The sequence below is a fragment of the Pipistrellus kuhlii genome, unplaced genomic scaffold (assembly GCF_014108245.1).
Source record: "Pipistrellus kuhlii isolate mPipKuh1 unplaced genomic scaffold, mPipKuh1.p scaffold_m20_p_33, whole genome shotgun sequence".
Taxonomy (NCBI): domain Eukaryota; kingdom Metazoa; phylum Chordata; class Mammalia; order Chiroptera; family Vespertilionidae; genus Pipistrellus; species Pipistrellus kuhlii.
The window spans coordinates 5,604,981-5,618,668 of record NW_023425533.1 but is presented as its reverse complement, the minus strand read 5'-3'; the positions used below and the strand labels follow the sequence as shown (position 1 = coordinate 5,618,668).

The 13,688-nt window shown below is 39.5% G+C and overlaps 1 protein-coding gene and 1 pseudogene across 3 annotated transcripts in view; one reads left to right on the top strand and one right to left on the bottom strand.

Moving 5' to 3' along the window:
* Window positions 1-13,688, bottom strand: part of COL4A5 (collagen type IV alpha 5 chain) — a 358,160-nt gene that overhangs the window by 299,759 nt on the left and 44,713 nt on the right. The window lies entirely within an intron of this gene.
* LOC118731854 lies at window positions 11,895-12,470 on the top strand (annotated as a pseudogene).

Sequence of the window (13,688 nt, the reverse complement as noted above, 5' to 3'; positions counted from 1 at the left end):
GATCATGCCTAACTGCTCCCCTGCTGGCCAAATTGTCCCTAACTGCCCTCCCTTGCTGACCTGATTGCCGCTAACTGTCCTCCCCTACAGGCCTGCCCCCCTCTACTAATCCCCCTACAGGCCTGATAGTCCCCAACTGCCCTCCCCTGCAGGCCTGGTCACCCCTAACTTCCCTCCCTTGCCAGCCTGGTCACCCCTAATTGTCATCCCTTGCAGACCTGCCAGACCTGCCCCCCTCCTACTGCCCCCCCTCTACAGGTCTGGTTTCCCCCAACTGCCCTCCCATATAGGCCTGGTCTCCCCCAAACTGCCCTCACCTGCAGGCCTGGTCACCCCAAATTGCCCTACCCTGCTGGCTTGGTTGCCCCCAACTGCTCTCCCCTGCTGGCCTGGTTGCTCCTGCTAGCCTGATCATCCACAACTGCCCTCCTCTGCGTGCCATCTTGTGGCAGTCATCTTGTGTCCACATGGGGGTGGCCATCTTTGACCAAATGGGGGTGGCCATCTTGTGTGTTGGAGTGATGGTCAATTTGCATATTACCTATTTATTATAAAGGATAGTTTATTGAATTTTTCAATACTGTTGCCAAAGCAACCAAATAGGGAAAACATATATACTTAAAAAATGGTTCTGGGATAACTGGATATCCTTATGGGAGAAACTGAGTCTCAATCCCTATCTCATGCAAAAGTATTTTAAATGGATCATTGATAAAAAAATCATCAAAGTTAAAAGACACAGTTATTTGTTAGAGAAGTATATAGCATAACATTTTTATGATTTGAAGTCAGGCAAATATTATTTAGATAGAACAAAAAAAGAAGCAATCACAAAAGAAAAAAATTGATAAATAATCGCTTCTCGGCCTTTTGGCTAAGATCAAGTGAAGAAAAAAATTGATAAATAAGATTTCATCAAAATTTAATGTCACCGTGCCGAAACCAGTTTGGCTCAGTGGATAGAGCATCGGCCTGCAGACTGGAAGGTCCCGGGTTAGATTCTGGTCAAGGGCATGTACCTTGGTTGCGGGCACATCCCCAGTGGGGGGTGTACCGGAGGCAGCTGATCAATGTTTCTCTCTCATCGATGTTTCTAGCTCTCTCTCCCTCTCCCTTCCTCTCTGTAAAAAAATCAATAAAATATATTTTTAAAAAGTTAAAGTGTCTACTTACCAAAAGATGTCATTATGAATATGATTGTGCAGGCCAGAGAATGGAAAAACTTATTCATAATACATATGCCTGACACAACTGATAGCTAGGACATAAAAGAAATTCTTATAACTCAACAATAAAGATAAAAACAACCTAATGGAAACACAGGCACAGAATTTGAACAGACACTTCACAAGATATACAAATGGCAAAAAGGATATGAAAAACTCATCAACATCATTAGTTATTAGCTAAATGCAAATTAAAAGCAAAATGAGAGATAGAATTAGTTATTAGCTAAATGCAAATTAAAAGTAAAATGAGAGAGAGTACTATATATTCAGCTAAGTAAAAACATAAACAGACCAACAACAAAATATTGTAGAGACTGTGGAACAATTGGAATTACACATAGTTGATAATGTAAAATGGCAAACCATTTTGGGAAAAATGTGGCAGGAGTTTTTTTAACGAGGTTAAGCATATACTCCCCCTATGACCCAACAATTCCACTCTTAGATATTTATCCAAGAGAAATGAAAACAGATTCACAAAATGGCTTGTAATGAAAAATTCATTGAAGTTTTTTGTATGATATCCAGATAATTTAAAGAGGATAGTTGTGTATCATTATCTTTGATAAATTCATACAATGGAATATGACTCAGCCATTGAAGGAATAGAACATTAATTAAACTCAGAAATAGAACACTGAGTAAAAGTCTTACACAAAAAATATATCTATTATATGATACTATTTATACAAAATACTAACCCAGGCAAAATGATCCTGTGGTGAAAAAAATCAGAGTAAAGATAAAAGAATGCCTCTATTAGGTATATGTGAAAATTAACTGGGAAGTTGACAAGAGGGAACTTTCTGGGGGAGGGGGGGTTAATGATCTATATAATATGTTAAGGAAATGGGTTACACAGGTGTATATGAATTTGTCAAAACTCAGTTAATGCGCATTTAAAATATATGCATTTCAATTTATATAATTTTTACATAAAAGAAAAATATGCAAATAAATATTAAAGGTATACTAATAATATATGTGTTGAAGTATTAGTGGGAAATGAACTGATTTCTGCAATTTACTTGTTTTTCTTTAACAGCTTATCAGGCCATGATTTCTGTATAGTTAAATGGTTTTTAGTATATACTCAGAGAGTTTTTCAACCATCATCTCAATTGTTCTTAGAATATTTTCATTATCCCAAAAAGAAAACTTGTTCACATTTGTCACTCCCTATTTTCTTCCAACCACTAATCTACTTTCTGTCTTTACATGTTTGCTTATTCTGTATATTTCATATAAAATATTCATTTTAAGTAAATTTTGTATATGGTGAAAGTAGAGATCCAACCTTATTATTTTGCATGCAGACACAATATCATTTGTTGAAAAGCCTATTGTTTTCTCCATCTAATTGTCTTGGCACCTATCTCAAAAATCAATTGGTTATGTAAATAATGGTTTATTTCTGAACTCTTAATTTTATTCCATTAATCTATATGTCATTCCTTATGTCAGTATTACACAGTCTTGATTACTGTTAACTTAATAGTAAGTTTGAAATTGGCAAGTATGAGTCTTCAAGCTGATCTTCTTTTTAACAATTGTTTTGTATATTCTGGATATCTTGCATTTCCATATGAATTTTAGGTCAGCTTCTCAATTTCTTCAAAGAATCCCACAGTGATTTTTACAGATATTTCACTGAATCCTTAAATCAATTTGGGGAGTATTATCATCTTAATATTAATTCTTCTGATGCATGATGGGGATGCCTGTCCAAAATTTTCTTTTAAATAAATAAAAAAATAATAATATGCAATAATGGATAGATAATAGAATTGCTAAGTTGACACATAGATAAGACAAATATAGCAAAATTTAATAGTAAAATCTAGGCAGTGGTTACTGTAAAACATTTTCATCATTGCTCCAATTTTACCACCAAAATTAATGTTTATTTGAATTTCTACATATTGCCTACTACCAGCTATTCTGGCTCTTGTACTCAACTCACTTGTGAATAATACCTACCACACTTGCAACCATGCTCACTACATGGATATCTGAACTAACAAACCACCTACTTCTGAAACCTGCCCCATATATTGGTTTTAGTCTATACTTTTTAGGTCCTGTCCATATTCATCAATGATTTAGATTCACAAAAACAAAGGTGATACTTCAATTTTCACCACTGTAGGAACTCCAGTTTTTTCTTCCTTGGTTTTCTACCTCTCAGATAATAAAAGAAAAAGAAGGAAACACAAATAATTCAATAAGATGTTGATGATTGCCTAATATAGGAAAAAAGAAGACAAGTAGAATTCTTTCTATAAATTTTCAAAGTACCAAATACCTAAATTACAAAAAGCACTAAGATATGTAATGTCCCAAACAGATTGTGGTAATATATAACTGAAAGTTCATTTACAAAACTACAATATGTCATGGCTAAAGGTAAGTTTCTCACACTGCTTCAGTTCCATAACAATCACAGCAGATAGCTTTCTGGTTAGGATCATTCTGACTAAAAATAAATAAATTTTATGTATTAACTTCAAAACAATTAGAGTGTACCCAATAATGAGCAGAGGAAATAAAGTCACAAACTGATACAACTATCCGGCACGTAGTTGCCTAAGCTCATTCACAAACTAAGTGACATGCCCTGTACTGCTTTCTTACCTAAATATGCATTATTCAATTTGCTACTTTGGCATAACATCAAACAGCTATAAGCAATATACTGAAAAAAGGAGTGATAATGCAAAACAATTTTTAAATAAGTGACATCTATTCCAGGTGAAAGAAATTATTCACAAGTGTATTTAAATGGTGCTGATGATTGGTGAAAAAGGAGAGTGATGGATTATTATCTCAAGTGACACAACTGTGGGTACTCTTCTTACTACACATTATGAAATACTGAGCTGGAGAAATTGGGCAAATAAGATGTTACTTCTTTCCTTCATATTTTCATGGCCTCACTATTTGTCCTTAGCATTATTTAATCCTAAACTTATCTGACAATAAGATTTTGTTGTTTTTTAATATATTTTTATTGATTTCAGAGAGGAAGGGAGACAGAGATAGAAACACCAATGATGAGAGAGAATCTGATTGGCTGCCTCCTTCATGACCCACACTGGGGATTGAGCCTGCAACCCAGGCATGTGCCCTGGCTATTAATTGAATAGTGACCTCCTGGTTCATGGTTGATACTTAACCACTGAGCCATGCTGGCCGGATGACAATAAGGTATTTTAGGGACAGATGCTTATAAGAACATCCTAAAATCACACAAATTTGTAAGTTAAAAAAACAAACAAAAAAAACTGTCCTCACTCTATGCCCAATACCCTTAGAATTTTTCTCCAATCATTTCTTTTCCAGTTTTTCTCCCAAAAACCTGTCATCCTTCCTTAGTCGTCTGGTCCCACTCCCTTGCTATACTCACCTTTCACAGTTGATATGAAACAGCCCAAATAAATAAACTTATAATTATATATCCAATTTTATTGGAAAAAATGGTTAATACTAGATCTCTGTCTATACACAGGCATTTTTTATTTTTAGGAGAGGGAGAGAGGGAGGAAGGGAGGAAGGGAAGGAGGGTGAGAGAGAGAGGAAGAGAGAAAGAGTGAGAGAGAGAGAGAGAGAGAGAGAGAGAGAGAGAGAGAGAGAGAGAGAGAGATCGATCTACCAACATCTATGGGTTCCGACTGGGGATCAAATGGCAACCTAGGTATGTGCCCTGACTGGGAATTGAACTCACAACCTTGGCCAGGGCTACATACACCTTTTTAAAAGTCCTGTAATTTTTGTGCTCTCAATGTTACTTCTAAAACTTATAAGCTGTCATATACCTTTGTTAAAGGTCAAATAAGTAGTTAAACAGTTTAAATAGCACTTCTAAACTTATTTTTACAGGTATCTGATGAAGTATCCATGCATTTCTCCCAGTATGTCTTGAGACTTTGAGCAATAAAGATTATTTCTTAATTGGCCTGGAAACTGGAGTAATCACAATAGATTACATGTTCTAAAATTTTTACTTTATCCTATTATTGGCTACATTAACTAAATTTAGTTGCTTCTTTTAAGTAGTTCTCTCATTTCCCTTACCCTTCCCAAACAACTTTAGAAAATCAAGCCAAATTCTTCCTGTGTCTCCTGACATTGGGTAGCCTTCCATGCTCTAAATCAAAGGGGGGAAAGTGCATTTTGCTATAAAGTTTTTCATTTCTTTAAGCCTTTGAAGAAAAAGAAGAAAAAACAAACAAACTTGGACTTATTTCCAAAGAGTGTAAATGTCTCTTTAATCATTTGGCAATTTCCATAGGAACCTGAAATGCTATATCTACTCAGACATCACTAATGGTTTGGTGTTAGGGAATGGGATCTCATAAGTGAACATCACTAGAATTTTAATCACCATATAGTATTATAGTGATTTCTAAAATGTACCTGTTATAGCTTAAGAAATCCTTTATTTTTTTTAATTTCCAAGAACAAAAATAGTTCAGATATTTCATCCCTTTTTAGTTATAAAGTGACATTCTCAGTCTAGGAAAAATGTATAAAAATACCAAAAACTATTTTTAAAAAATATCCCCAAACTGCAAACATTTGTTAAAACAGATAAAACTGGAATGCACTGATGTATTAATGTATCAAATACCAGAGTCTATCAATCTGCCTGTCACTCAGTGTAAATGTGCATTTATGTGTGTATCTGTGTGTGTGTGTATTTGTATGTATATATATTATGTATGTACCTAATGTATATAATATGGTTTATTATATAACTTATATAAGATAATAGTATATTTAGTACATTTAGTATATATCATCTATCTAATAAAAGGTACATGCTAATTGACCATAACCTTCATGATGCCCACCAGCCAATCAGGAGTGAGTATTCAAATTAACCCAACAAAGATAGAGGGTTAATTTGCACATGCAGTTGCCAAGAGGCTGGGAGCATGGCAGGATGCTTACTTCAACATCATGGCAACAATGCAAGCATTCTGCACCACCCCAGCCACTCCAAGCCTCTGGGCAATGTGGGAAGGTTGGAAAGCAGCTCCGGCCAGAGCAAAGGTGGTGATGGTAGCCAGGGAAAGGAAGGCCCATTCTTGCACAAATCTTTGTGCATCGGGCCTCTAGTCTATACTAATAATAGAGGAATATGCAAATTGTCTGGGATGCCATCACAGTAGTGACCGATAAGCAGTTGCATGCACAGCAGGCATGGGTGGGTGGGGACTTGTATTATTGGGGGTAGAGCCACGGCAGGGGCCTCCATATGCTTGCACAGGAGGAGGGCCTGATCAGCAGCCATCGCTGCTGTTGCAAGGCCAGGAGAGAGAGGCAGGGCCTGATTAGCAGTTATCACAGCTGTGATGAGGCCTGGAGAGAGAGGCAGGGCCTTACCAGCAGCCCCCGCAGCTGCTGCACTGCAGTACCAGGTCAGGGCTCATGCAGGAGGCAACCAATCGATGTGTCCCTCTCACATTGATGTTTCTCTTTGTCTTTCCCTCTTCCATGTTCTCTAACAATCAATGTGAAACTATCCTCAGGGAAGATTAAAAAAAAGGAAATAAAGAAATGTCATATCTTATAAAAGAGACATCTTGAAAATGCCTAAAGAAAGTTGTCTCTTTTTTTTTGTAGCGAAGGGACTGGAGTCTATGCTGATGAAAACACCTTGGCAGCTGCAAGGGCCAAGGGCCAACAGCTGTGGTGGCCAGCAGTGGCAGTGGCAGCAGCAACAGAGTGGTAGGGGTGGTGCCTTCCCCTGATCATCCTGATGGCCTCCCAAAGAGGGAGGCCAGACTGTGGTTGTCAGTAGGACATCCCCTTAGGACTCTCGGACCATGAGAGGGGGCAGGCTGGGCTGAGGGACCCCCCAGTGGATGAATTTTTGTGCACCGGGCCCCTAGTATATTATATTGTATAATACTAGGGGCCCAGTGCATTAATTCATTCACTTTGAAAAGAATTGTGGGCTGCGAGGCTGTGGTGGGCACTAGGGTGGGTCTTGGCCCATCCTCTGTGCCCCCACCCAGCCTCTCCCACTGCAGCTCCTAGTCCCCTGTCTGCCAGCAGCCCTGCTCCTGTCATTCCCATGCACTGATGGCTCCGGTCCTGCTCACACCCACTGATGGCGTAGAGTGATTGGGGCGAGTGCTGTCAGCAGGTGTGAGGGGCAGCTGCTGCCCTGATTGCTCCTCAAGAGCAGGGGGAGGTAGAGAAGCTCTTGGGGTGATCAAGGCCAGCAGCCACTGCTCACACCCACTTCCAGTGCCGAGTGATTGGGGCTGGCACTGGGCGCCTGCACCAGCTGTGAGCGGAAGCTCTGGTGCTGGCAATGGATGTGAGTGAGGCCAGCACTTACAGCAGGTACAAGCACTGGGTGAAACTGTGGCATGTGGGAGCAAAGAATTTTCAGTAACCACCAGAGGCTTGCCCCGATTACAGCGACTGGTGCCTCACCTTGGTCTGGTGCCCCTGCTCACCTGCTCCACCATCCCACTGTGACCAATGCCCACCATGTTCCACACTCTGCCACCTGCTGTCAATGCCTGCCATGTTCTGTGCATTCCACCTTGTAGTCAGTGCACATCATAGTGACCGGTTGTTCAGTTGTTCTGCCATTTGGTCTATTTGCATATTAGCCTTTTAATATATAGGATTATTTATAAATTCTCATACACATAAACATGTCTTATAAAAAAGAACATCATAATTAAATTGGCAATAATTTACTTTCAAATGAAAATATTAAACTTTTTAAAGTGAAAAATTAATACCAATGCTATGAACACTTAGAAAATGTAGGAAGAAAATAACTCATTTAGAAGGCTTCTATTACATTGATACAAAAACTAGGCAAATAAATTACAAGAAAACATAATGCAGTATTCTTTCCCTTATCTAGAGTTTTGCTTTACATGGTTTCAGTTACCTGAGGTCAACTGCAGTTGGACAATTTTAAGTGGAAAATTCCAGAAACAAACAACTCACAATTTTTAAATTATACTCCATTCTGGGTAGTGGGATGAAATCTCATGCCATCCCCACTCTGTCTAGCCCAAGATGTAAATCAATTCTTTGTCTAGCATACACATGCTTTATATAGCTGTTTTCCCATTAATCACTTATTGGATGTCATGGTTATCAGATTGACTGTCAACGTATAGCAGTGTTTGTGTTCAAGTAATCAAATAACCCTTATTTTACTTAATAATGTCCCAGGGTGCAAGAGCAACGATTCTGGCAATTCAGATATGCCAAAGAAATATCTTACTGTGCTTCCTTTAAGTGAAAAGGTGCTAGTTCTTGACTTAACAAGTCATTTTATCATCTCACAAAGAAGGGTAAGTACAGTATATTAAGATATTAGTTTCACATAAATTTTATTACACTACATTGCTATAATTTTCTATTTTATTATTATTTTTGTTAATATATTATTGTGTCTAATGTATAAAATAAAGTATATCATAGATAAGTATGTATTGGAAAAATATAGTATGCATAGGATTTGGTGTCATATTTCATGTTTCAGACATCTAATGGGGAGCTTGTAATGTATCACTCATAAATTAAGGGGGACTACTGTGCAAAAAAATCCCTTAAGAACAAAGATGTAAAAATATTTAATATATTAAATAATATTTAATATAATATTACCAAACTGACTACATTGTGTATATGTGTGTATGTGTGTGTATGTACAATATTACACATTGGTCAAATAGTGGTGGTTAATTTGGAAAATGCAACATTGGTTTAACAATGAAAAATAAATAAAATACTATTCATTAACATATTAAAGGAATCTGTTACATAAAATTATATGTTCATTGGACAAAATTCAACATCATTCATAATAAAAACAGTCGCCAGCCTAGTTGGCATGGCTCAGTGGTTGAGCCTCAACCCATAAACCAGGAGGTCACAGTTCCATTCCCAGTCAGGGCACATAATCTGGTTTCTGATTCAATCCCCAGTAGGGGGCAATGATTCTCTTTCATCATTGATATTTCTATTTCTCCCTTTCCCTTCCTTTCTGAAATCAATAAAAATGTATGTTTTAAAAAAATGGTCTGCAAACTAAAAGTACAAGGGAATTTTCTCAACATAATAATTTGCACTGAAAATTTTGCATTCATTATACTTAATAATGAAACACTGGAGAATTTTCTCCCAATAAATGGGGACAGACATAAAATTTCCCTCATTGTTTCTATTCAACACTGCCATTGTGCCTAAACATTGCATAAGAAAAGAAGGTAAAATGAGCCCTGACTGGTGAGCTTAGTGGTTAGAGGTTCTGCCAGCACACCAGCAGGCTTCAGATTTGATTCCTGATTAAGGGCACATGGTTTGCAGGTTTGCTCCCTGGGTTCCCCCGGCCAGGGCAAGTACAGGAGGTAACCAAGGTCAATGTGTCTCTCTCAAATCCCTCTCTCGCCCACCCCATTTCTCTCTCTCTACTCTCTTTTCTTTATTCCTTCCCTTTCTCCTCCTTCCCTTCCACTCTCTCTGAAAAGCAATGGAAAAAATATCCTCTAGTGAGAATTAACAAAAAAAGGTAAAATGATTGGAAAGGGAAATATAAAATTATTTTATTTGAAGACTAAAGGCCCAGAGCACGAAATTCATGCATGGGGGGCAGGGGAGGGGGGTGTCCATCAGCCCAGCCTGTGTCCTCTCACAGTCCAGGACCACTTGGGGAATGTCCACCTGCCAGCAGTCGTACATCCCTCCCACAGTCTTGGACCCCTCTGCCCACCTGTTTGCTGCTCCTTAGCACTGCCACAGAGGTGGGAGAGGCTCCTGCCACCACTGCTATGCTCACCAGCCATGAACAGCACTCCCCCTGTGGGAGTGCACTGACCACCAGGGGGCAGCTTCTGAGAATTGAGTGTTTGCCCCCTGGTGGTCAGTGTGCATCATAGTGACTGGCCGTTCTGGTCATTCTGCTGTAAAGGTCACTTAGCTTTTATTATATACATGGTGTGATTGTTAAATGTAGAAAATTCCAAGTCATCTTCAAAACAACTATGGAATCTCAATAAGTGAATTTTATAATATCCTATATAATAAAGAGCTAATATGCAAATGACCCATCACTATGACACACACTGACCACCAGGGGGCAGAGGCTCAATGCAGGAATTGCCCCCTGGTGGTCAGTGCACTCCCACAAGGGGTGTGCTGCTTAGCCAGAAGCCAGGCTCATGGCTCACGAGCACAGCATCAATGAGGAATCCTGGATTGTGAGGAGGAACAAGCCAGGCCGAGGAACCTCACCAGTGCATGATTTGGGCTGTGGAATGATGCAGGAGGCTGGCCAGCTGGGGAGGAACTGAGGGAAGGCTTCAGGGCATGTCCAGCCCATCTCACTCGGACCTGATCTGCTAGATCCCAGCAGCAAGCTAACCTACTGGTCAGAGCATCTGTACCCTGGTGGTCAGTGCACATCATAATGACTGCTCAACCAGCTGACTATCTGCCCCCTGGTGGTCAGTGAATGCCATAGCGACTGGTCAACCAGTCACCTGTCTGCCCCCTGATGCTCATGCATGTTATAGTGAGCAGTCGAATGAACTAAGCATATCATTAGCATATTACACCTTAGTTGAACAGCTGACTGGACTCTTAGCGTATTAAGCTTTTATTATATAGGATAGAAAAGATTGGTATCCACATATATAAAGAATAACTAAGAAACACCACATGACCTCACTCATTTATGGATAATAAAAAACATCATAAACTGATGAACAAAAAGATAGATACAGAGACAGTAAATCAACAAACAGACTGTCAAATTACAGCAGGGAGGATAGGGAGATATGGGGAAGATAAGAGATCAACCAAAGGACTTGTATGCATGCATATAATCAAAATCAATGGATGAAAAACTCTGGGGGGAGGGCATGTACGGAATAGGGTGGGAAAGATATGTACACATATAATATCTTAATTAAAAATAAATAAATAAATAAATAAATAAATAAATAAAATATAATTGCAAAAAAATAACTAGAACTCAACATTAAATGGAGTTTTTTGCTTGGAGATGTAGAGATCTAAAAATATGTCACTCTTATCATTGGCTACATTAACAATTTACAGTATACCTGGGCAGTTATGCAAAAGTTCCCTGAGGTCCCTTCTTATTTCTCCCAAGTACTTCACCAAGATTTAAGCACCCTCAAATTCTCCAGGGGTAATAATCCTTTTTACAATTGGGCTCAGTTACCAAAGAGGTGTTCATAAAAGATTCCGTTTATTGACTTCAACTGATATCTGGAAAAGGAAACAATTCTCTAAGGAAAAATTACAATTACCTTTAGATACTGTTCATTACCTAGGACATGATCTAATTTCTGAAGAAATTCAGCAGTCTCCAAAAGTAATTAAGGTAATCCAGGAATTTCCTACACACACAATTAAGTGGCAGCTTTGTATTGTAGATTTCTAGGCTTGGCTGGTTATTGCAGACTACAGGTTCCTAATTTTCCTCTATTAGCTTTGCTGCTCAATAAAATTACTAAAAATTTAGTCCCTGAACCACATCCCTAAGGAGAGAAACATGACCAAGCTCTTATATGACTAAAACAATCACTGCAAATTCATACGTGAGGCAAGCAGAGCAGGATACTAGACCACAGGCCAAACTTGGGATCTGACAAAATGGCTGGGCTGCCCTGTAGGATTATCAACCCAAACATACCCTCCCTGCTGGCCTAATTGCCCTACCTGCCCCTCCCTGCTGTCCTGGGGGAGGGCATGTACGGGAGAGGGTGGGAAAGATATGTACACATATCCTATATAATAAAGAGCTAATATGCATTTGCTGGCAGAACCAGTTCTCGGCATTAAAGCAGAACCAGATGAGAGCAACGCCATTATTTTCATGTGGTCATTGCTAGCCCTCAGGATTTCCCCTTTGAGGATGTGACTTTTAAATTTGAACTATTCCTTCCAGAAGAATACCCAATGGCAGCACCTAAAGTATGTTTCATAACCAAAATTTATCATCCTAATGTAGATAAGTTGGGAAGAAAATGTTTAGATATTTTGAAAAATAAGTGGTCCCCAGCACTGCCAGTTCACACAGTTCTGCTATCTATCCAGGCTTTGTTAACTGCTCCCAATCCGGATGACCCATTAGCAAATGATGTAGCAGAACAATGGAAGACCGATGAAGCCCAAGCCATAGAAACAGCTAGAACATCGACTATGCTATATGCCACAAATAATATTTAAATCAATCTTATCATCAAGTGTGCATCATTTCTCCTGTTCTACCAAGACTTCTTCCTTTTTTGTTTGCAGTTAATGGACACAGACTTAGAAACATCTATGTTAATAAAAGGGTAATATGCTAATTAGACCAGGAGACCTTCTGGACATCCTTCCAGACAAAGCCATGATGGCAGAGCTGAGACAGAGGTGGTTAGGTGTGAGCAGGCTGGCAGAGGGGGGCAGCTAGGGGTGAGCAGGCTGGCAGGGGGCAGTTGGGAGTGATCAGGACAGCAGGGAGGGGCAGGTAGGGCAATTAGGCCAGCAGGGAGGGTATGTTTGGGTTGATCAGGAAGCAGGGGGAACAATTAGGGGTGATCAGGCTGACATGGGGGTCAGTTAGGGGGGAGCAAGCAAGCAGGGGGACAGTTGGGGATGAGTAGGCTGTCAAGGAAGCAGTTGGGGGCAAGCAGGCCAGTGGGGGGGGAAGCTGGAGGTGATCAGGACTGCAGGCAGTGTGGTTAGGAAAGATCAGGCAGGCAGGCAGGTGAAAGGTTAGGAGCCAGCAGTCTTGGATTGTGAAAGGAATGTCCGACTGCCAGTTTAGGCCCAATCTCACAGGGATCCCTGTGTAATCGGGCCTAAATCAGCAGTTGGACATCCACTGAATGGTCCCAGATTGGAGATGGTGCAGGCTGGGCTGAGGGACAACCCCCAGCCTGCCATATATGAATTTCATGCACCAGGCCACTAGTTACAGAACAAAAGCTCAGACATCTTCAGTCCTTTAGTGGTTAAATGCACATTAGCAAATCTATGTCTTGTCCTGATTCACTGTTATAAAGCATGAGCAGAGGCTAGGAGTACCATCTGGACTGTTGTAAAACATTTGAAAGCAGTGATCCATCTTTGCTTTTATTCATTTCCCCCAACATGGTTTAAGTATAATGCACTGTGTATAAAGGTAGTTGTCAGGGTTAGCTGCAGGGGTGTAGGTGGTTTTTTGTTTTTTGTTTTTTGTTTTTTGTTTTTTGTTTTTTGTTTTTTTGAGGGAGTAACTAGATTAATTTTAATTTTAAGGGCTCCTTTCTCCCTTTTTATGGTGATCTAATTGCATTGGTAAAAGCAGCTAACAATCTCTTTAGAATATGCTCTCTAGCCAACTATGACTTTATTTAGATGCTGTAAGTGGACAAGCATAATTGTTTGAACCAAAATGAGAACATTAAACACACACCATGG